Genomic DNA, 23,875 nt, shown 5'->3' on the forward strand with positions numbered 1-23,875 from the left:
ATCCCACTGCACTGATTGGCAAATTTTCCTTTATCATTCGTATTATTTTTGTTAATGGCTTTATACTGTATTCTCATCTAATATTAATTGTTATAATTAAACTAAATCGATAGAATTGTGCTAGTTAGAGCTCGCTGAGCTGTTAAATTAGGAATGCATTTGTCAAAATTTCTTTATACTCTTGCTCCAGACTTGCATCAAGTAAATCCTGAACTCTAAAGAGTCAAGTGTAATTGGTTACGATTCTGGCATCCATGCTTCACGTTTCAGTCACACTGGCTGAATAGACGAAGTACATTTATCACTTTTACTGACATTTCTGGTTTGCTCCTGGCATTCAGATAGGATGGTGATTAACTTCTGAAGTTCTGACATTTGTGGACATCTGCTTGGCACACAAAGAGCCGTGGACAAAAGCTGGAACTGGATGACAACATGGGATTTGACTTCTATGTGTACCACCAGAAACCTTTAATTAGGGAATGGGTAGTAAGTATTTACATGTTAGAAGTCAGTTAATGTATTTCTACATGCTCTTAGAGGTCAGACTGTCCTCAAGTGTGAATTTTTCTCCTGTCATCCTCTGTTTCTCATTTGTAATCTCGTAAGGAAAGGAACTGGGAGCTTGAGTTCCCAGACAGTGAAGATGATATGAGGTATTTAGGATACAGAACTGTTAAATTATAGATTATCAGCAAAAGATAGCTTGTGTTTGAAACTTCAGACGGTGGACAAACACTCACAAAGAGTTGCTGATCATCAGATGAGTGGCAGTTATTTTGGTTGCTGCTGCAGACACAGGGATTACAAAGATAAATGATTTATGTGGAGAAGTGTAGAGTCTGAGTGGTAACTCTGAGAGCACTCTACCAAAGGGATGCTGCACAACTTGGAAATTCTGAGAATTTGCTTTTGATCTCTTTACAGAGGACAATGGAAAAAGGGAGAGTAAAAGAAAGCAATTACAGAAGAAGAAAACCCCATACTTAGTTTAGAACCTGAGAAGTGGTGGATTAAAAAATGTTTTGACATAGATGGAACAGAACAGGATATGCCACACTCCAGCTGAGACTACTTGCTTTTGCAAATTGGAAGTAATCTTCCCTGTGTGTGTAACCAAGGAAAAACTGTAACTACTAGAAGAGAGACAAAGTGTTATTCTAAGGATCAAAGAGAATTACTCATTGAAAGTGCAAAGACAGGAGGTTTTTTTTTATGTTAAGGACCAATATTTTAGAGAATGTTTAGGAAGAATTTGGATCAGAATGCGTGCCTGCAACATGCAGAAAACTCTATTTGTTATGGCATCTCTGTGGCAAGAGTTTGAGCTAATCCTTGTGCCAAGTTTCTGATTGCTCACTTGCTGGCTGATGCTCTGACTCCAGGCTGAAGTGTTCCTACTGTCTCCCCAGGCAATGAAATGTTGGCCCTGTGCAGGAGATGGCTGAAGGGAAAAAGATTGGCGTAACTCCATCCCTTTTTGCAGTGTGGATGCAGCCACAATTAAGTCTCTGAGGAAGACTCAGCACAGTGTCCAGTGAGAGGTTTCAATGTAGCCTGTAATAATGTGTTTCAGAATTGGTTGGATTTGACTTGTAACAAGCCTAAATTTTGAGGAAAAGGTGAAATCTCTTAAATATTTGAAATGTGAAGGATTATCACACTTCAGTCAATCTTCCATAGTTTATTTTTTTAATAATTTCTTTTATTAATATGATCATATACAGATATTGCCTATTGTCTTTTCAGTGAGTCGCTTAAACATCAGCAAAACTGTGATGGATTCTACAGAAAAAGTTACAATTTCTTCAGCTCACAAAACATGGATCGCAAAGAGCAAACCTTTCAATGTAATAGGAGAGTAAACCAACACAGATTATGTTACAATGTTGATATTTGTCACTGATAAGATTTAAAGTGATGGAAATATCTAAATCCATTTTTTATGAGGCAGCTCTTTATCCTGCCTACCATATGGTCTTGCATCTCTTTAATTACAAAATTGTGTTAAGTAAACAAAAAAATTCTATCGTGGGTCATATATCACATTTATCGAGAGAAAAGCCTTGGTGACTTTCTCTAATATGTATTTGTAGGCTTACAAAAATTAAATTTAGGAGGAGAAGATCTGTTCAAAACTAAATAAAACCTAGTGACTTTGTTTCTAATAAAACAGTTAATTTTGGTAGGTAGGTGTTTGTATACTCAGAAATTTTTCAGAGAGCAATAGCAGGTGGTCTATGAGTGCTTGTATAATACGTGTTGCTTTTCCTTCCAGATTTACAGTGCTGCATGATATATTGCAGGAGTTCTGCAATATTGTGCTTAAGTAATGAGCGTTAATTTTGTTTTTGTCCATTTGGCTTTCTGATTTTCTGGTGAATTTATAGTAATGTTCCATATTTGTACTAGTATTTAGACAGCTGCACCAATCGCTTTATACTCCTGGAATTTTTAGTGCCCTTGGATAACAGCATGTTATTCTCAATAAATTTGGACTCAGGCATTGTGACTTTTTTTTAAAATGATGACTCTTTGGTAGAGTTTAAGGAGATCTTGATCGCTGATGGGAGTTGAAGTCCTCTTGGCAGCTTCTGTTGCTGGGATGTGTCATGGTCTATAAGGATTTGTTTTGACTTTCAGCCTCTTTTTTTTTTCTTCTCAAATTGCAAATTCTTTGAACAGATGGTCTATATTTTTTTCCTTTCTATTTTATACTATGAAGTATATATTATCAAAATGCATTGCCAAGAAATCTAGCCAATTGTAAGTACATAAGGAAGATCTTACCAGGTTAGATGGAAAGTTTGTATTCCACGGCAACTGGTCTGTGACAGCAGACTCTAAGGTAGCAGTGGAAGGATCTAACATAGCACAAACATTTTCTTGTGCATAGTCCTGCAAACTTGTGAGATTTGCAATGTGTTTGGTATGTTTAAATTAAGAAGTACAAGATCTTAATGTGTCTTGACACCCCAGAACATGAGGGGTTCACTGAAAACAGACAATTTAAAAGAGTAACTTTTGAATCATGCATCAGTTGGAAGTCCTGTTCAACATTTGAGAATATACTTAAGTGTATGGATGTTCCTGAATATTCTAAGATATGCCAGAAAAAGACCTATATGTATAACAGAATAGCTGTACTGAGCCTCTGCAACAGTGGTAAAAGAGGTGTTCGCTAATGCTAGGGAGAGAAAGATTAAACCAAAACATTTGTACTGCTTTTAAATGACATGACCCAAATCTCAGCAGTAACACAAATCTTCAGCTCCCATCTGTGTTCAATATATACAATTTTTGAAATACACTCTGACTGACAGTTATATCTCTTGGCAACGTTCACCTGTCTTTCAATGAGTAGGCTTTGTATAGCTACGTTATGTGTACAATCTTGCATTTCATAGAATAAGCTGTCTAGTTCTGCCTGCCAGGGTGATAAATAGCAGTAAAGTTGCATCTAGAACTATTGAACGGACACTGCTTCTCTATCATTACATTCCTAAAATTTTAAAAGCTAGAAATTGGAAAACATTCAAGTTTTCCTACCCAGGTGTTTCAGCCTCTTCTATTTTGAAAACTGGAGTTCCTAATATTGTCCATTTTACTTGGTCCAGTGACTGATATCATCTATGAATGCTGTAGAACTGCTACAGAAATGCAGGAATAAATTGCTACTTAGGGGAGAGGGCTTCAGTCAGGAATTGTACTTCAGAAGGATTGTTAGAACTGGAGGTACTTTGGTCTTAACATCTTTAACTGTCCCTTAAATTATCCGAGTGACAATTTTCTTGCTTTGCCACCTTTCTGAATTCAAGAATTGTTATCCATTTCTCCCATTATTGAGAAGACATATTAGTCCTTATAGAAACAAAATTCCCCTAAGGTGTATTAAGAAATGAATAAGGTATTGAAAACATGCAATACTGAATAGATACTTCTAAGTCTGGAGAGAAATACTATTTGTTCACAATTAGAGTTTTGGTTTGTTAAGGGTGGTTACCAAGCGCTCTGTGTTTAAGGTGCATGTTATCTACCCTAGCTATATTGATTTCAGCATGACCTTCTCACACTCTTGGTGGGAATTTTTCCTTATCCTCAGTGGTCACATTCCCTGTCATATCCAGTAAAGGGAGGAGATTCTTCATAGCCCTCTTCTTACTGTTAATACATTTGTAAAGAAAGGTTTTTGTTCTCATATAATACAGTGTCCAGGTTGACATCAGGCTTGGCTTTTGTCTTTCTAATTTTCTACCTCTGTATCTTAACATATTGCCCTTACAATGGAACTTGTACATATGCCTTTTGAAAGTATATTGAAAAAAAACGCCTACTGGTATGGAACTTTTCTTGCAATCCATGCATTACTGCCACACAGATTCCAGTAGACAAATCCTTCTTTCTTTATTTTTGCCTTTGTTCTTTTTTATAAGAGCAGCACTTCCTAAGCCTAGAAATTGTTGTCCTGATTTCAAAAGTAAACAAGGGAACCATCTCAGGGAACTGTAACTGTTTTGGGAAAGGTGATCAAGTAACTGAGAGTCAGAAATTTCAAACTTATGACATTTTTCAGTGCACAAAATAAATATATCAGAATCATGAGGGTCGGGAGGAACCTCAAGAGATTGAGTCCAAATGTCCTGCTAAAGCAGGTACCCTACAATAGGTTGCACAGGTAGGCATCCAGACAGGTCTTGAATATCTCCATAGGAGGAGATTTCACAACCTCTTTGGGCAGGCTGTTCCAATTCTCCATCACCATTACTGTAAAGAAGTTATTCTTCATATCGGTATGGAACTTAATATGTTCAGGTTTTAGAACATTAACTCCTTGTCCTACAGCTACGCACCACCAAGAAGAGTCTGGCCTCATGCATTTGCATCCCATCTCCCTTTATAAATCTCCTTTTTATTTATAAACATTTTCCACATCCACTCTGTCTTTTTTTCCCCAGGCTGAACAGACCCAGATTACCTAGTCTTTCATCATGTGGGAGATATTCCATGCCCTTTATCATCTTGAGGATTCCTTCTGGGAGATCTCTGTTGTTTGTTGTTGTTTGTTTGTTTGTTTTTTAATTGGGGAGCCCAGAACTGGACACAATCATCTAAATGTGGCCTAAGGAAAGAACTCCTTAAGATGTGAGTATTGTGCACAAATTGTTGGCTTCTCATATGAGTTTTACCCAGACAAGTTAGTCCTCTCTAGTCTTAATGGCTTCTCTATTTAGGTGTTCCCCTGACTGGAGATGGTGATACTTCAGACAGCTGGCAGAAAATCGTGAGTTTAGCATGGGCATTTTGCCTTTTGATATTACTGTATTCCTTTTCTTATCTCTTTGACTGAAAGAATGTGCAAAATAGATCTCTTGAAACTACAGCTTGTTGTTTGCAGTGTTTGATCTTTTCAATGGTGGAACGTGCTGTCTGATTTCTGCAGTATTTTATAGGAAGATTGTAAGGATTTGAATAATCTCTTGTTGCACTTGAAAAAAAAAACCAACACACAGCATTGCATATGATTATTATGGACTGTGTGTTTTGAGAATTCTGAGGATTAAACTTAGTGCATAAGCTTGCGAATAGGCTAAATCGGTCCAGCATAAATAGCATGAAATAAGGAGATGGCTTGCTATTTTCAAACCAGGCTGTCCAGCAGGGATTACCACCTACCCTGTTGTAATATTCACAGTAATAAACAGACTGTGTTTCTGGACCAAGAAGAAGAAACTGTTTTAACACAGACTGTCAGAAAGGGAATCTTAGAGCATTTCATTTCAGTACCACTTTTAAAAGAGAGCAATCACTTATCTTTGTAGAGAATTTTCAGTGTCTGTGTCTCTTTTGCATATGAACAGGATAAGCATTGTGTCCCCAAGTTCTTAAAATATTGAGGGCAGAGCATGCGCTCCATTTGTGTCATTCAAGTGGTAGAAAGGAAGCAGAACTTAACTACATGCACTTTATCAGGTACCTCCTTGTCACACCACACAATGTCTCTAAAATTTTAAATTATTAAAAATGTAAACTTTTTTTTTTTAAAAAAAAAAAAAGCTTTGATTCTTTTGCATTCCATTTCCTATTTCATAGTCCTGTATTCTGCCACATGAACATCACAGGAATAACTGATTAATAAAAATACCCTTTTTTTTAAGTACTGGTTTTCAATACTTAGGCTGAGTTTTATACATATGTACATTAAATGGTATATAAACTATATATTTTTAAGGGAGTGAATGAATGAAAGTAACTCAATTGGGGTAGTATCCCCTTGTGTGATGTCAGTAGTTACTAAAATAGATAGTATTACGTTTTCCTGGGGAAGTCTTTTCTAGAATCTAATTACAATTGCTAAAGTGATCTAAATGCTTGGTTTGGGGTGACTTAAGTGTTTCTTACAGACTGATTCAGTGGTTCAGTATGCTTGATAACTGGGTCACAAATCCCTTTTGCGTGAGTATTTCATTTTCTCATTCTAAATTTGAGGACACTATCTTACTGCTTCACAGAAATATTAAGATGCATTCATTGCAGTTGTTGAAATGCATCAAAGGCCATCAATGTAAAGTTCATGAGCTGTTGTTAATGTGACAAAGCTGACCAACTCAAATATAAATGACAGTACTTTCATAGAAAAAGGGACTTTCTCTTTCCTTTCTTTCTGCCCTCTAGCTTTAGGGCTTTCTTTTTTATTTTATTATTATTTCTGAAGTATGTAAAGTTTGATTCAAAAAACATCCAGAATTCCTCTTGCCGAAGGCTAAGCTATAAATAGTTCTTCACTCATTTTTTTTTTTTTTAAGTTTAGCAGTCAGAATAGGTGTGTGAAGTGTATGCCAAAGTTACGTATTAACTTCCTCAGTTATGAGGAAAAAATGTGCATGCAATTTACAGTTACTAATGAGAAAACAAATTCTTGATTTCTACTTTGGTAGAAAACTGGATGTCAGTATCTTTTTTTTTTTTAACATTTTTTCAGTATTTGTAATCTACATTCTTAACCTGTTAATGAAAGTGAAAATAACTCTTTGGGGACAAATGTTAAAAAGTAACTTCTGCTAATTGTATTTTCAACTAATTTTCATGAGTTTTCTACTTTCTCAGGAATGCTAAAGCCAGATTAATTAAAAATATTCACCTTCAAATATAGGATTGCATGCCATGATTCATCTACAGGCAAACATTGTTGTGAATCCCATGGCACCTTCTACTATCAGCCGTTTGATATGATTTAACTCTGTGTTTAAATTGGTCTTAGCTTCAGTAGAGTACTCTGCTGCTGTATATAATCACAACTGCTAGTGGTGATCCTGAGAGAATTCTAGTGTATTAATTCGTATGCAGAAATAATCTTTCTGATTTGGGGGTCAGTGGTTATGGAATTTAGAAAGTTCAGAGACTGGACCACATTCCCCTGCTGTCCTGATCAGCTTGATGAGATAGGAAGCTTACAGATCATATTAAAAAAATAAGGACAAATACAGCGTGACTTGACCTAGCGGAGACAATTTTCTCCTGTATTCCACATTTCAAACCAGATTTAAGGTTAAACGTGTACAGAGGGGCACTAAGAAGTGTATGTTATTAACCAGCTTATGAAGCATTACATTTTTCCTTCATTCAGAAAGAAAGTGAATAAATTTGTAATACCTGGGTAGCTGTCTGTATTTTAAGACAACTCGTTTGTTCAGCAAAGCATTATAAGCCGAAGGCTAATTGTCCAAATCTTTTTTTTTCCCCTTGAACTTTTAACTGAATGAATATCAAGAGGTCTGATGTCCAATTCAAAATTCCAGGTTAGTATTAATACCACGCGTAACTCTGACACTAATTTTAGAGCATGTCAATTATTATTTTTTAATTGAAGCAGAATATAGTATTATTTTGGGGGGGGGGAAATGTGTTTTTTTTGTTTGACTCTTTTTTTTTTAATTAATTAATTTATTTTTTTAAATTATTGACAGGAGATTTTGATTTCAAAGTATGATGCTTCAGTGCCTGATAGAAGTTGACACTTGGGATAAGGCTAGTTGTGTAGCTCTTCCCTCTCTAAACATGGCCAATGAATCTGATTAAGTACCATAATTTACTGTGGGGAATATGAGCTTACAAGAAAAAACTGCAGTCCCCACTGAGACCCAAAAGATGTCTTTGAGGTCTGGAAGGAGACATCAGATAGCAAAGCCAAACAAGACAAGAAGAGTCTGCCAAATCTGTTCTTATTTTGTTTACTGCTGCCAAAGATATTGAGCGCAATTATAATCCTAGATAGTCCCAATTTAGTTTACAGTGGTTAAAAACAGCACCTATAGCCCTTCTGATGAATTTGTGGCTTCATTTATTTTGCTTTACAACAGAACAATAGCTCTTTACCACCACCACCTGTCCCATGGAGGGCAGGCCTTAAAGAAACTGAAATGAAGCAAGCAACAGTACTAAAGCAATTCCCACTAGATGTGAAGAAGGCTGGATCTACGCGTGGCAGGGGAGGAGAAAGGGCAGAAGCTGTAGAAAGAGCCTTAGTAGCTTTGGGAATTTCTGCAGAGTGATTTATTCAGCTAGACTTTTAGACCTAGCATTCCAACAGATGTTGCATTTATTTATAGCTCGGGCACTGCAGACAAGGTAATTCATCAGATGGAGTCAGAAGTCAGGGTGAACTGCTGACTTTCAGTTCTTACAAATAAATACTCTCGACCACGAGTGACTGCACTGATGTATTTAGAGTTAACTGCAAACTGCATTCAGGAAGAAACAAGCAACCCTGCTGCCTGAAATATGCAGGGAATGAGGAATCATGCCTATCTATCCTTTTGTTTTGTCTCTCTTTATTTAGGGCTCTCCTTTTGTTTTGTCTCTCTTTATTTAGGGTGTCCAGAACATACTCCTTACTTTGTGGCCTTGCTGTATCAGATGTAGGAGCCCATTATGATAGGGACCTGTTAAGTCCAAACACCTTGCTGTATCTCCTTATATGCTCTAGTGGGAGGATTATTTAATAAGTTTGAGGCTGTTCTAGTAAAGAGGGCTTACAGGAAGTATGGTGATAATATTTAAGTAGTGCTCCCAGGATTGTTGTTTGTGCCTTTTGCAACTTTGATGCTCTGATTAGATACGGGCACCATGCTAACTGCATGGTGAAGGTTCGCCTACAATCATAGCTTACCAGTCATTGCAGTATTTCTGAGCTGATGCCTGAACTTCGTTTCTTTAAAGAACATGGAAACAGAGAGAAAATAAAGGTTTTTGGGGGCCTTGTCCTACCAGAGCCTTGGGTTGCTACATACAGTTTCTAGAACTGCTAGGGCCTATCATTTTCCTAGACGTCACTGCAAGAATGAAGCTACAAAGTAAGAACAAATTTGCTGCTGCGTTATTATGTTTCAGTGCCCTATTTCAGGTTTGGCATCCTGTAGTGTGGTTTTTTTTTTCTCTTGAATTTTAATGTTCAAGACACCAGGTGTAAATCTTTCTGGCATGTAGGTGGCTAATCTTTCAAAGCTCACCTGACTTTTTTACCATAATTTATGTGTAACATATTTTTGCACTAAGCATTTATAAACATAATATCCAAGGTGTCTACTGGCATCTGTGTGGTCTCTTGCACTTTTCTGAATTGCTTTAGTGTTTGTCTTATGGATTCTGATTTAGGATGGAGAACAAATACTAGCCAGTACCGGTAAGGTACCCAGATTCGGAGACTGCCAAGCAAACAGTCCTTAGCAAGCTGGATGTGAAACAGCAACTGACAATAAGCCTGTTCAGCTTCATTAAGGAGGAAATGTTATGGATTTTTGGTACGTAAGTGGAAAACACAGCACTGCTTTTTAACTAGCTTCAGTGAAAAAATCCCCTTTAATAAACATTCATGATATGGTTCATTTATTTCTGTGATTTAACCTGCCTGGAACCACTTTTGCATAGTAAAATAGAAGTATTAAAATGGTTGTTTTGTTTGTGTTTTAAGTAATTTCAAGATCCCAGATGGAATGAAATAAATTAGTATCTTATTCTGTTGTTATTTTGCTCTTGGACAATAAAAAAACATGGAATACATGCACTGATAGATATGGATTCAATAGAGTTAATTTTAAAACAAAAAAACACACAGATATTTATTCGGTATTGGGAATATCTGATTGAATAGCTTTTCCTCATAGCCATTGTAAGCATTTATTTCATAATACATGATTAGAGTTATGAACTGTTTCAGGCCCACAAAGAAGAGCTTAAGAACAGAAGAGATTCCAGGTCCTTCCAGGCCAATAATTTCTTCCTACCATTAGAAAAGGACACCGGGCTTGAAACCTGCCTGTTCCTGTGTTCTGTTCCCCAGCATCCTTCACTGACGTATTATGGATGTTTAAAGGTAAATCTCTTATCCTTTTAATATCTTCATAAATATATGGTATGAAGATAGGTAATATTTTTTGAGTGTTTTAGACATAAGTTTTTTTTTAATCTTCCCACTTTTTCTTGAACTTGCTCATAGTGTCAGTCTCCATAACTTTGTAGTGCATCTTTTCACAACACATCTCAGATGTTCATTCCGCTGTGTGCCAAAAAGTGCTTTTCTCTCTCTTGTTTCCAAAAATAACTGTTTCTTCCTTTCTAGCTCCAAGTATTGGTATCGATCTGATTGCACAGTGAAGGAAAAATCTTAGTGTATTCCCTTTCCTTTTCTCTCTGTTCCTCCCTTTGCTGTTCCCTGGCTACCTTTGGTAGCTTTGAGCATTGTACGTTAGCTCTGCTGTTTTCAACAGAAGTACAGTGTGGTAAGAAGGGGAATAAAAAGGGTGAGAAAAAATATTTCCACTTTCTTCTCTATCAGTAATATTTTTTCCTTCTATTTCTATAACAATTTATTCTTCTATATCAGTAATATAGGGGTTTTCATTCTATGCTAGAATGGAAATCAGAGCGTGAAGTCCTTATCTGTCTGAGACACTGTTGACAAGGCAATCTGTACTGAGATAAGGAACATATTTTTTCACTCATCATTGTGACACTGACGCATAAATTTAATACTTAAGCTTTTTTTTTTTTTTTTCTGACTGCTATTGCTGGATCAGTTGTATGAGATGGATGGTACTGTTTGATATAGCTACAGATATAGAGTGCACTGCCAACTTCCTTATCCATCTTTTCTAAAATGAAAAGAATGAGGTGTGATATGGGACTTAGTGGTTCTGCTTCCCCTTCCAGCTCGTTCTCTGATCTCTTTGCAGGCGCTGCCGCAAGGAAGTCAGACAGTAGAAACGATAAGCATAGTCTTTATCAGTATAAAAGCAACTCAATAGGCATAAGTTTCACAACTGATCTCTATCTTCTGTAATTATCAGTAAAGAAAGAAGTCTGATAGTATTTACATCCAAAAGTTTTGCATGAGAAAAATGCAGTGCTCAGGATTGGAAAATGGTGTTTTTCTCCTTTTTTTTTTTTTAATTGTTTTTCTCTCTGATTATCTGAACTATTATTTTTTCTATCAGAATAGTCAGAACTGGCAACAACTGTGTTTTTATATTACTATTTGTAATAATACCAATAATGGAAGTGCTGTTGGATAATATTCATATGATGTCTTTCATTCAAAGATTTACAAGCGCCTTTTATTCATCAAACTTCACCATAACGATGCGAATTATTAGGCAAAAAAATCATCATACTATGTTTTCTGTGCGTAAGTGCATGTGACAGTGTATGTGCAATTATAGAAACATGATCATTTGGCAAAGGAATCAGCTTTGGATAACAATCTAGGCAAAAATACCCAATGATCTTTTTTAAAAATTGTTTCTCCATTTATATACAGGTTTAATGCTTTAGTTGGTATTGGGCAGCTAACCATGAAAAAAGGATTTCCCTCCATTTGATTTGTTTTCAGTTGTCCTGCAGTTTGCTTTTGTTTTAGAAGGAGATTTTTCACCTGCATAGTAAAAATAGGTTTTTGTGCCTGTCGTTACTTCAACAGAAACTGCTGACAATAGCGTTTGCTGTCTTTGGAAGAACTGTTGGCACTGTTTGGGTCTTACCCAGAGTTAGCCTGTGAAACGCTACAATATAAGGAGCTCTAGTATCATGCAGAAGTAGAGTTAATGGACAGCACTGATGAGAATGAAATCTATAATTACTTTTGAATACAATCTACTCGTGAGATTCCAAGACTGCCGGACTAACAAACAGGTCTTTATGTTTCTGCAGAAAGCGATCCAGTGCTTCGCCACTGTAACCTTCCTACCCACACCTGCCACTGCAACTCCTTTTCCTTTTTAAGAGATCTTAACGGAATCAGGTCAGGCTTTCGTATACTAATCTGCAATCTGCTCTAACCTCTCATCCTTTACCTTATGTTTTGTAGCCAATAGAGTAGACAGTCTGTCACTATGTGTTTATTTTGTAGCATGGGTGAGGTTTGCAAACACTTCTGTGATTAGTAAATTGAAATTCGCTGCTGTGTTATCATCTGCCTGTTGAGAATGCTCATCGGTCTACATTTCTCAGAAACTGCTCCGTGCTTAATGTGCACAGCTTCTTTAATTCCAAAGTGTTCTTAGGAAAGGAGGCGTTTCTGTATTCTGAGGGTAGACTTTAGGTCATCTGAAGAACTGAGAAATGTGTTACGGCGTGCCCAGTTCTTGCAGACCTATTCAAACATATTCTGACATAAAAGTAGCTTGGAATATTTTATCATACAACCAGCGAATTATTTCAGTGCCCGTTTCTTCTGCGAGCTCCTAGTTTGAAATGCAATAAATAAAACAATCATAGTTATTGCATAGTTTACTGAACATATATTAGTATTTTAAGTTCATATCATATCTGCAATTACAATGCTTAACGAATCTGGAAAATAAAGCAAAAGGGACAACGCTGAAAACCACCATATATATGAGCTTACAGCTTCAGTGCTGTGTTGCTAACAACACATTAACAGAAGACAATCCAAAATCTGTTTTAAATGTTGGTAAGCTACTAGAATAATGCAGAAAAAAATGCAGAGGTCATTTCTTCTTAACTGACCGTAGTGATGGATAATGTATTAATATCTAAACTAAAAAAACATTGAGAGTATTTGTATTGATAACCCTTTATGATTAATTCATAGGATGGAAATGAAAGTATAAAGATAGAATGCTGCCTCATTGAAACTGAAAGTGGAAAAGCCCAATTGATTAATACCTCTTCTCAAAATGTAACTCCTTAATCTTCCCTCTTCCTGGAAACATACATGGTCAGAGCTGAATGGATGCAGTGTTTTCAGTGGTTTTGTCCTCCCATTCAGGTAAACATTATTAGCACTGTAAGCCATTCAGTTAAGTTTTAGGACATGAAGAAAGTATGAGATTTCTTCAGGAGAAAATTAGAAAAATGCGCTGTAGGTACATGCTTACACAATGTAGCAGGATGAGAACTAACTGATCTAACCCATGCTTCTTGTTTGGCGACAAAAAAATTAATTGTACCAATGCATGTACGAGAGGTGCGTCTGTCAGCCGATGTGAACCCATAGCTTCACCCTTAGTAACTTATATATGGCTCTTCAGTGTCTAAGTATTGTGTACATTCGGTAGCAGTAAGCTTGCAGTGTTTGCTGTGTTATTTCTAATATCCGCAAGTATTGAAGATTAAAATAGGAAGAGTAATTATACTTGAACTCATATATAAGCAGTATTACTCTTCTTCTACTCTGCATAATGTCACATTCTCTTCAGAGTGGCTATTGCCTATGCCTTTGTGTTGGAACGTAACAGTCAGTTTTCTCTAGAGACCCACATGATTTATATCAGAACGGTTCCCTACCAGCATCGAAACAAGGCTGCTTTATAATCCCTAGCACACAGCTTGAAAGTCTCCACATCAGTACCATTCTTAACCCGTTCAGAGAAGTACGCCATTGGTTTCCATTTGAGAGGAGAGAATTGGGGTTTTTCTTGGTTGTTTGTTTGTTTTTATTATTATTATTATTATTATTATTATTATTATTATTATTATTATTATTATTATTATTATTTGTCATTGCTTCTCTAACTTATTTCTGTAAAAACTGTTTTATCTGAGCCAAGGCAAGGCTATGGTATTGATGGATTCCAGACTCTGCCTGTTTTTGAATGCTCATTAAGGCCTTGCTAGTGGAAGATATAGTTATACATACGATATGTTTCCTCTTTATAATTACTTTTTGTTTGTGGATCCCTTTGATAAATCATCCACAGGTTCCTGGAAAGAAAGACTGCAAACATAAAACAACTGAGTGCAGTTCCTTTATATCAGAAAGGCTCAGATAGCTGTTCAGGGCCTTCCATTTTTGGATTTAATATAATAATGCATTTTTTTACTTGGTTTCAGAGTATTAACTAGAATAATCTGATTTGTTGTTCCATTCAAAAAAGGAAAACACATTTCATAGTAATCACACATCTCCCTTGTGTCAGGAATCCAAATGACTATTGTTCTACTTTTGTAAACAGCGTGTATTACCAGCAGCTGTTTACTGAAAAATCATATCTGTAAGATTGTTAGCTATACATATATGTTATATATTCAAATTACATACATCTTTTAAGGAACTCTTCATTTGCAATCCAGAAGGATAGTTAAATGCAACTCGTTCTGTAATTAAACTGAGGGGTTATCTACCAAAACATTTGTTAACATTTGCTCAATTGAGACTTGACTCCTACTTATTTTTCAGTCCTCTTTTTCATTATGCTTTTCTATCCGAAAGTATTTTAACAGTGTGCCGGTTCTAAGAAATATGTAGGGAAGTGAAATCATGCCCCATGTCAAGAGACTAATTTAAGAAAAGCAAAAATGTTATCACGACTATATATAGAATAATCCTTTCATTTCATCAGATGGCAGTTTTTTCAGTCTTTTTTATTCCAATTTTTTTAGTTTTTTTTTTTTTTTAATATTTTTTAAGAACCATGTTAATCCAGTCATGGGATAGATGGGATTATATTGTTCTCATGTATTCAGAATTTCAGAACTGAATGAATGCGGTGCTCCCGAGTAGCCTGTGGTAGAGATGTTTATTCACAGAAATCTCCTTGGTGGTATTCTTTGTGTCTCTTAGAGATCCAGCGCACATCCTGCAAGAGCAGGTATGAGTAGTAGAAGCAAGGCAACATGTGGTGCTCGCAAACAGAGATGGGCGGCCAAGAGGACCGATTCTGAGCCCGTCGTGGTCTAATGTCGTGACTAAGAATGACAGTGATGAATCAAAATAAACATCCCATGGATAGCTGATTGATGTAAGATTATTCATAGAAAATGTTTTGTGTATTTATAAGGCAGTATCTGTGTTCTGGAGTTAGTAATACCCACTGTTATAGTATATGTGGGTTGATAATAGGAAAAATCCTTGTTTACACAATTGCTTCATTGAGAGGATGTTACGGTTGACTGCAATTAGGAATATATTACATAGAGTTACTGTTTGATTCTTCTCTTGGAATAGCAATCTATAATCCCTTGTCAGCCTAATTTTCAGGGTGAGGACCGTATATGCTAATACCGAGCTTTATTCAAATGGAAATGCTCTGTATTTTTATATGTATATGGAGAGGATAGTTTTTGAGATCCGAGCCTATGAAGTTTTTCTGTTAGTTGGATTTCTCACAATTAAGCCACCAGAACATCTCCAAAGAAACCGATACATTTAGACGTTCTTTCTTCCAAAGGCTGATTAGCAGTTCTGTACTACTGTCCACAATCTGCTGTGACGTCCTTGCAGGAACAGAGAATTTACAAGCTTCCCTTCACTTGTCCTGGCTGGAATGTTGATCTATGGTTTTTGTGACCTTGAATGGATGAGGTTAAAGTTAGAAGGACTCGCCTGTATTTTTAAGGAAGGTGTACCAATATTGTTTTGACCTTATTTCAGGAAGCATATTTTGACTGCTGAAGCGGCTGTGAGATGACCGTTAATGGAAGGGTGTTAGCATGTGGTATCTATTTCTGTGGTGTATTAAAGTTGGAGGTATACTTTGAGAGTTCTTCAAATAGCTCTGTGCAAGGACGAGGTAAAAAGGCACGTTAAAAGATTATTTTACTCTGGTGAGTTGTTTACAGTAACAGAAAGGGTTCCCGCAAAACTGCCAACTGTAAGAAACCTGATTATATTGCTTTCATTACTAGTTGTGTCTTGCAAGCCAGACAGTTCACAGAAAAGGGACAAAGAAGGATCTAAAAGGATTATACCATGTTTCTAAATCACTATTTGTTATGCTTAAGAGAATATATCCTATCTTTTGCCAACTGTCTTTATCGTTCCTTCAAGATTCACCTGAGGATGTACTTGTGTTGCACAGAAGATAATAGCACTGTGGTTTTGAGATGCCTGATCTTCTTGCCAATGATTTAAGAGGTCTTAGGGGGAGCACAAATTGTGACATTTTGTACACTTTGTATTTACCGAAAACTTCTTTAAAGGCGAGTACCCCAGCAACTCTATTTCAGGGCATAAATTGGGTCGAGCAGCTGGACCGGGTGAACCTCTTGAGGATCAACCGAGTCAAGTGCGAGGTTTTAACCATGGTCACACCAGCTCTCGCTATCAATACGTGCCAGGGGACAAAAGTATCGCGCACAGCCCTGTGGAAAAGGATTTGGGGTGTACTGCTGCACAGCAAGCTGGATGTGAGCCAGCAGTGTGCCCTTACAGCCCAGAAAGGGAACTGTGTCCTGGGCTGCATGGAAAGAAGCACAACCAGTAGGGCAAGGGAGGTGGTCCTGCCCCTCTGCTCTCCACTGATGAGACATCACATCCAGATGTGGAATCCTCAGTATGAGAAAGCCAAGAAACTGTTGAAGCACATCCAGAGAAGGGCCTGAGAAACACTTTAAGGATAAAGACCTCTACAACAAGGACAGGCTAAGGGAGCTAGGGCTGTTAAGTCTGGAGAAGAGAGAGCTCCAAGGTGATTTGAAAGGTACTGAAAGGCTGCTAAAGTGGGGTGCTGAGAAATAAGGAGATAGACTCTCTGGCAGGGTCTGTTGTGACAGGAGAAAGGGAAATAGTTTCAAACTAACAGAAGAGAGATACAGACTGGATATTAGAAAAAGGTGTTTTTAAAATAAGGGTGGTGATGCACTGGAATAGGTTGTCCAGAGATACAGCCCGTTCCCGGAGACCTTTTGAGGCCAGGCTGGACTGAGTAACCTCATCTAGCTGTAGGCATACCTGTTCATCGCAGGGGAGCTCAACTAGACAATGTTTAAAGGTTCCTTCCGACTCAAATGATTCTATAACCCTAGCAATGGATGAGTTTGTCTTCCCAATAATATTCTTGTGGTGTAACCAGCATAGAAAATCATTCTTCAGAATAAGAGCCACATTCTGATGGTTCTATTTATCTATTTTTTCAGATTTCAGATATCTTGAGAAGAGGAAGAAACAAATAGGAAGAATGATAGGGTGACACTACAAGGATAAATCATTGCTGTTCTTCAGTATCAAACTGTAGGTGAAAAGGGGTTAGTACAGTCTTTTCCTGTGATTTTTTTTTTTTTTTTTTTTTTTTTCCCATAAATTTCTTTTACCTGAGCTCAGGTAAGGGTCATTTGAATCAACTATCAATACTACAGCTCTGAGGCTGTTATTTCTGTTTTTTAGTGGAAATAAGTCTGGGGCATGCCCTTCGCAAAGAGTATCTCTGCGGTAAGTAGGTGACGAATAGAACTAGAATACATTCAAACAAACCTTTTAGAAATAGGTTACAGGTTAAGGTATTTGAAAATTCTAAAAGTTATGTGGGCTGAAGTTAAGCTGATCTACATGACAGTTATAGACTTAAACAGTCCTGAATACAATAGGAAAGGACAGTGATTAAAGTAACTCAGCATAGTGAAGTATCTCTGGGAACGTATATTAAGTATGGGACAGAATATAAATGGAAATGAGATGACTTCTGTACAGCTCATCTTAATTAAGTGATGTCCCCATGGCAATTTATTTGAATATTAAAAATAAGAATAAATATTGTCTGAAATTTCTCTCGGCGCCTAACCCAAACCCAGCTGCGCTGTCCTGGGTCCATTGCTTTACGTTCTCCTACTCATCCAGCTGGCTGTTACATTGCATCTTGACAGTGTTTAACACAGAGTTACATTTTAGTATCTTTCCAAACACTTGGCAGCCAGCACACGATTTTCCAGTCTGACAAAGGCTTTTGAATATAATGCTGCTCAATTGGATTCTACTATTGTTTTATTAAATTAAGACCGTGAAGTACCATGCTTTTGCCGGCCCCTTGTTTTACTTTGGTTTGTAATCCCCCTGAGCAGCGAAGGTCAGAATGTTTGTTCTAATTATTCTCTCTCTCTCTCTTTTTCTTTTTTTTTTTTTTTGAAAAACAAACAAACAAACAAAACCCCAACATTTATGTGGATTTCATATAGCTGTGGCTTTGACAATTCACGATTTTGATTATTACGTCCTCTTGGGAGAACTGGTATTGCTAGTGGGGAAACTGTTCAATTTTGTAGTTTGCAGATTAAGTGACAGGAGAGTGATACTAGTTGAGCATAAAGGATGGCAATGTATTCACACAGTATTGTCTTAAAGATGCTCTGTGTCGTGAAGGTGCACTCCGCTTAACAGAGGAAAAGCAGGTTGCATTGGGCAAGAAGCCTATATATATATAGCTAATATTTTTTAATGGCACATACAGAACACGTATTTTCTTCTCTAAACAGGTAAGCTATAGATTAAATTGTCAAGGAAGTTTCTGTAACTCTTCAGCCTTAATGCTAGATAAGATCAAGGTAAGGGGGAACCAAAAGTGTTTGGGCCAAAATCTCTAGGAGCTTCTAGCAGTTTGGTTAGCTGCCATTGACACTGAGGTGCTTGCAGCCTTCTGTGCAGCTTGGCCTGTATTCAGGAGGGTTGAGCAGCCTTTCATTTGGTGCAGCCTTTCATTTGGCGCTTCATTTGGGCCTGTAAATAAACGCAGCGTACAGCACAGCTCCCAGAGAGATGCAGCAGTTTGTGTCACAATTTGTGCTAGTTGTTTAGCAGGCATCCCTGTCAGGGAAGAAGCTGTGACCCCTGTGAAGGGACAGAAAAGGAAGATTGAGTAAAATGTGGCTGTTACTGATTGAGGTGAGGCCCTTGTGACACAGAACAGAGGAAAGGCTGAGGTACTGAATCCTTTCTCCATTCAGCTTTTTACTTTGCAAGACTGACCTCTAGGAATGATCTCAACAGCAGTAAACAGGGAAGAGAAAAAGTGAGCTTCAGTTTTAAACCTCTTCCTTATTTCTTTATACACAGTGATCTTGTTCTAGTAAAATGCTGTCTGTTGCAAGCCTTCCTTTAGAACTTATTCCACAAACACAAAATGATGTTTAGCTGTTATGTATATACACTCTTGCCTCAAGCTATGCAGAATTTCTGTGAATGTTTTCAGTTGGATATCTTTTTATGCAGTCTTCAGTAATCAAGGCTTTACGTAGCTAAGGAAAAATATACCGACTCATTTATGAGCGGATATTGTGAAGAATGTATGGAAAAGGATTCATTGGAGTTGTGCAACCTCAAAATTAGTTTGTAGGGAAGCACAGATGATGACAAAATCCTACTTAATACACAGCTTTCTAATAACAGTATTATTCCTTTCCAGTACTCGGTACTGATAATATAATAAAATCTCTCAGGCACGGCTTTGTCTAACTGCTTTATACGGGATGCATGCAACTATTTTGCTCAAACACTGCTCCTAGGGGTGGTATGTGTACATGTTGTTGCTGTAGTTTGTGGTTTTGTTCATTTGTTTGTTTTATATTGTTTTGAGTAGTGTTAATGCAGCGGAGACCTCTATATGATACAATTGCAAGGATGATTGACTGCTGCTAACTGAATTAAGTGAGGCAGTAGGAAGAATAGAGTAACAGAAGAACAACTGCAAAGCTTGACAGAAATAGCTAATTTACCAGTTGATGCAGCTTAAAGAAGGTCACCACCGCAGCCTGCAGCTGGTCTTTTTTTTATTTTACAGCTGGACTTTGAACCGTAAGGACTGCCAGGAAAGAACCATCTGCTAAACCCCTGAGCCGCAGACTGCCAAGGAACTCTGTACGTTTCAAGGAATGACAGGAGGGTGTCGACTGTGGATACACAGCTACGGACCGATGGTAGACTTCAAATAGTTTTAAGTGAGTAAGTGTTGGCCAGGGTGCCTGAGGGCAGTGGCTGCACCAGTGCTCAATATTTGAGATGCCCAAAAATCTACACTGGGCAAAAGGATACCAGTTTTAATATCTCAGACAGCGTGTACTGTATTGATGACAAAAGGGGACATTGGCTCTCACCCCAAAGATCCCCGAAATACCAGGCCATCCCAGTAGAGCAGGGTGATGTAGTATTAATTGTAACTAATACTGTGTACCCAGTATCTTTCCTTACCAGAACTCCGGGAGAACCAGTATTACATGACTGCTTTGAAACAACTCAAGCTGCGCATTTCAGCCGGTCAGTTGGACCTGAAGGATGAAAACTTAGAAGATGCAGAAGACACCCGGTTTACCGACAGCTGCAGTTTTGTGAGACAAGGAGGCTGTAAAGCAGGATATACGGTAGCTACTACTGACCGGGGAATCGGAGCACAGCCGTCAGGTGTGGGGACTTCCTCTCCAAAGGCTGAAATAAGTGCCTGTACGAGAGCCTTAATTAAATGTACAGATACTAAATATGTATTTGGGGTACCACACACTCACATTGCTAATTGAAAAGAGCAATGATTTCTCACACACAAGGAAAACATCACAACGTCAATCTACCAATGGCTATTATATGTTGTAAAGGACATCAGAAAAGTAACACTGTACAGGAAACAGAGAATAAGACAATACATCAGGTGGCAGAACAGGCAGTTTAAGAAGGCTTCAGTTCCAGACAGTTAACTTAAAATGTCAGAACTCAAGTCAAAACCGGTAACATATTATGAAGTGGACGGGAGTCCAATTAATGATTTAGAAGGGAAGAGAGCGAGCTGGCAGAGGGGCACGTGCCCAGATGGACACAGGGCCGTGTTATGCCAGGGCTGCGTACACTTCTCTTTATTAAACATACCTGCTTTATATCCTAACAGGCTATAGAGTTGTTTGATTCCGTAATACATGAGAATGATGAAAATCAAAGGAAACAGCGATTAAAGATCATATATTTGATTATTTGCATTGAAATTGTATTCCTTTTTTTTTTTCTTCTTCTTTTTTCTTTTTTTTTTGATGCCGTTGTTAGAGTAAAACCCTGAAAATCATGTTTTCACCAGAGAAGTAACTCTGCTGGAGACTGACAAAATGGTAGAACGTTATTCAACCTATGTAATAAAATAACAAACGTTGTGTTTGTAATTAGCTTTCATTTTGAAAAATGATTTGTAGTCCAGTTCACCTGTTTATCACTTGGCCTTACTGTTACATGTATATATATGGTACATCTAAATTTCCCTTTAGGAATAAATAAATAATGATGGCAGAATAAAAATGTCTCGAGTGAAGCACTTTGTAACCTACCTATGCAGAACTGGGGAAGCCTCTGGTGATTTCCAGCATCATAGTTCACTCTTTCTTCTGATAGCTTAGGGGTCTTTTGATTCATGTCCTATTTTATGAATTGGTTTTGTTTTTTGTTTTTGTTTTTTTTTTCCTCATGTGGTTATACGCTGGTTACAAAGTTCATAAAGGACTGGTTTTTGTAAAATGTGATATTTTTCTAGGGACTAACTAAGCTGTTCTTCAGAAACATCCACAACCTGTGTGTTTAGAAGAGTAAAAATGGCAAAAGTTCTCTTTCGCCGCAAGAGACCATTTGTTCAACAGTTGTTTTAAATTGCATGGTACTAAGTAAGCACTAAAATATACGACCGTCACCAGGAATAAAACCGAAGCAACAGACCTTCAAATTGCCTCTACGAACAGCAAAATTTGCTAAAAAGAGGAAAAAAGATAAAGAGAAGAATGGTGTTTGAAGATGCAGAAGAGGATAGACTGTATGAATGATAATAGGTATGTGTTTTAAGTGCCAGGCAGTTGAGATGAAGGTGTGCATTTGTCAGTATTATTGCTGTTGGGTTTTGATTGTTCCCACAATTTTAAGAAGCTGTTTCCGAAGGGATGCACAAATTTCACAATCATTTGAGTGATCTAATAGAGGTTGTCTAGCCACAGCTCAGAGGAAAAAAAAAAAAAAGTGTTTCGCTCATATGCTTGAAAATAACCTTTCTTCCTTGCAATTCTATGTACATAGAGTACTCTGAAGAAACTGCAAAAATTGCCTTTCTAAATTTTATTTTTATGGATGTAAATCAGAAAGTTTGTGTGCCAATGCCTTCCTTTCTTTGAAAATGAGCTCATTTCCCTCTGCTTTTAATCTGTTTGAGTGAATTTTTTCTTTAAGAATTTCAGAAGGTATTCCATGAATCTGTAACCGAGTGTGAAGTTAATACAGACTCCTCCTAATGAGAAGCATAACGGTGCTTCACTCACGAGGGTGGGAACTAAATTATTGACTGGTGGAAAATGCGGATGGGCTACAGAGAAGTGAGGAAACAAATATGAAATGTTATAAACGGTGAAAAAGGAAAAGCTGAGAGGCCCAAGACGGGAAAAAATCGCCAAATTAAACACACAGCAGACTACAATACAGTATAAATTAGTAATTATATAATTTCCTAGTGTCACGCATTCTGGTTGGGCTTTGATTATTTGGAATGTTAGGTTTATGAATATACAACTTAATTTGTACAAAGCGTTACAAGAGGTGCCGTGAGCACCTTCTATAACTGGATAAAGGGCTCCGAATTCGTGTGGTCGCCAAAAGCCGTAGCCTAAAAAGGCATCGGAGCCCTTTTTAAATGTTACGACAGGTGTTCCACAGTTAGAATTTCTGTTTGCATTGTACTGTGAATAACAAAATTAATATAACGGAAAGAGAAGTTAGGCACACTCAGAAAGGCACGCTCATTTCTTATAATGGTTTCACAAGTCACAGCCTGAAAGCATTTTATCTTTACATAGAAAATGTGATTATATTATACATTGCATATATTGTTTTTAAGGTATGACAAAGTTAATTTTCTCTGTCGGATGGTTGCAAATGCTGATGGGCATCTTTTGCTATGTACAGAATCATTATAATATTAATAAAAGTAACAGTAAGGGCTAAACTGTCCCAGTGTTGCCACGTGCAGTTAATTAACTGGGTATCCTCACGACACAATAGAAGGGCTTTAGTAACTGGAAGCAAGATGTTTCACCACAGCGCGTGGACAAATTTTGTGTCCCCGATATTGGCCAAAAATAAGACATCGCTGGAGATTCTCAGTGGTCCCTTTTTTTTTTGATTTTGGGCAAAATTGTAACATGAGTCTGTGGCCTTTGCTAGCATATTAATTAATGTAATGAAATTCTGTTTTCTTGTTTCTTCCTGTGTATATATATTACAAAGTGACTATACATTGCATTGTATGGAAATTTTAAAATGGAAGTTCTGATTCTTCACTTAATTTTCCTTTTTTGAAATAAAAGTATTCCATCTCGTTTAATTTTGGATAGTACCTTAATGTATTCCCAGCCTTCTCTGAGATATTTCCAACAGAGAAACGGGTCTCTCAATGTGAAAAGCCTATCGGATAACCGGCCCTGCACAGACCTGGAAAGTATTCAACATATTCACCTTGCACACTTCCAGGCAGGTCAGCTGCTGCCACTGCCCATTACCTTATTTGAGTTTTAGGGTTTCTGCCCATTAAGCAGCCACTTAGGTACGGATAGTCACAGAAGCCTGGAAGCTAGGACCGGAGAGCCGCACAAGGACATATATCTCACAGCATCACAGAATTTGGCCAGCTTCCATTTTTCCCGAGAACTC

At 37.4% G+C, this 23,875-nt stretch overlaps 1 long non-coding RNA gene across 2 annotated transcripts in view; it reads left to right on the plus strand.

Annotated features, from left to right (window-relative positions):
* The window catches only part of LOC107314376, a 51,898-nt gene extending 28,326 nt beyond the window's left edge, over positions 1–23,572 (plus strand). Inside the window, exons 6-15 of one of the 2 annotated variants that reach the window (XR_004307509.1) lie at positions 4,956–5,142; positions 5,232–5,281; positions 7,769–7,796; positions 9,652–9,797; positions 10,214–10,369; positions 12,202–12,292; positions 13,106–13,282; positions 15,077–15,254; positions 17,371–17,478; positions 20,001–23,572. This is a non-coding gene — a long non-coding RNA (uncharacterized LOC107314376). The remainder of the gene's footprint in view (positions 1–4,955; positions 5,143–5,231; positions 5,282–7,768; positions 7,797–9,651; positions 9,798–10,213; positions 10,370–12,201; positions 12,293–13,105; positions 13,283–15,076; positions 15,255–17,370; positions 17,479–20,000) is intronic. The other variant, XR_004307510.1, reaches the window with a different exon arrangement.
* Positions 23,573–23,875: the final 303 nt, after the last annotated feature.

Source organism: Coturnix japonica, chromosome 5, assembly GCF_001577835.2.
Source record: "Coturnix japonica isolate 7356 chromosome 5, Coturnix japonica 2.1, whole genome shotgun sequence".
Classification (NCBI taxonomy): domain Eukaryota; kingdom Metazoa; phylum Chordata; class Aves; order Galliformes; family Phasianidae; genus Coturnix; species Coturnix japonica.